This window comes from Limulus polyphemus, unplaced genomic scaffold (genome assembly GCF_000517525.1).
Source record: "Limulus polyphemus unplaced genomic scaffold, Limulus_polyphemus-2.1.2 Scaffold1598, whole genome shotgun sequence".
In the NCBI taxonomy this organism is placed as follows: domain Eukaryota; kingdom Metazoa; phylum Arthropoda; class Merostomata; order Xiphosura; family Limulidae; genus Limulus; species Limulus polyphemus.
In genome coordinates this window covers 85,340-86,343 of record NW_013667208.1, presented here as the reverse complement: position 1 = coordinate 86,343, position 1,004 = coordinate 85,340, and positions in this window count along the sequence as shown.

Here is a 1,004-nt window from a genome sequence, read left to right as displayed (position 1 = left end):
AACTTTCTCGGTATAACCGTTTGCCAGGTCATCACTTTCCCATCTGCAGTTTCCCATTTCCGGACAAGAATACCAGTTTCAAGCTTCAACTGGTCCCATTGTGCACAATAGTTCTTTGTCACAGGGCTTAAGCTAGACACCTTCTCCCAAGCAGGGCGCAAAACACTTGCTTTTCGAAAATCAACTATTGGCTTCAAATCTTGACCTTTTTCCTGCTCTGCTTTAATATCTATACCTGGTTCCACTTCATCATCATCAACTCCTCCAGTCATTTTGACTTCAGCTTGATGACACCTAGTTAGTTGAACCTCTTTTTTTAACGCTTACCGGAATTTGGCCTTTGTTGTTCCAAGTCAACTACACACTTCCTCGGTAGTAAGTAGTCTAACCCTAATATGCATTGGTGTTCAATGTCAGCCAAGTATACTTTCTGTCTGTTCTTCATGCTCATGATATCAATATTTACCTACACTGTTCCCCACAACCTTGCAGATTGTCCTGTCACACCACAGAGCATCTGTACAGATTCTGGTACTCCATTGTGATCCAGCACCTTGACACTCACAAGTGTTTGCTGAGATGCAGAATCTATGACAAAGTTGCACCTTTAGCTATCCAGCTTTCTTGTCACGTAGACACTATGTGTGCTTGCCATTTTACACTTAGCTGGGCGTCCCTCAGCACTACCAGCTGATTTATTGGTGATATTCTTCTAGTACTGGCTCCTCATATGTCCTTGCTCTCCACAGTTCCAACAACCTTTCTGGGTAGCAGCCTTTTCTGCCGTGGCATCTTCCCTGTGTTGAAGTTTCCAGCATTGAGCTTTCTTGTGCCCAGGTTTATTACAGTGCCAGCAAAGTTCCTCAAACTTTTCTGAAAGCTGCCATTTTCAGGCCTTGAATCCTGATGACTGTACCAACCTTGGTATCTCTGTGCTGGACTTAACGTGGAATTCAAAGTCAAGAGCTCTGGCCATTGCATCCTGCATAGAGGACTGTGCTTGC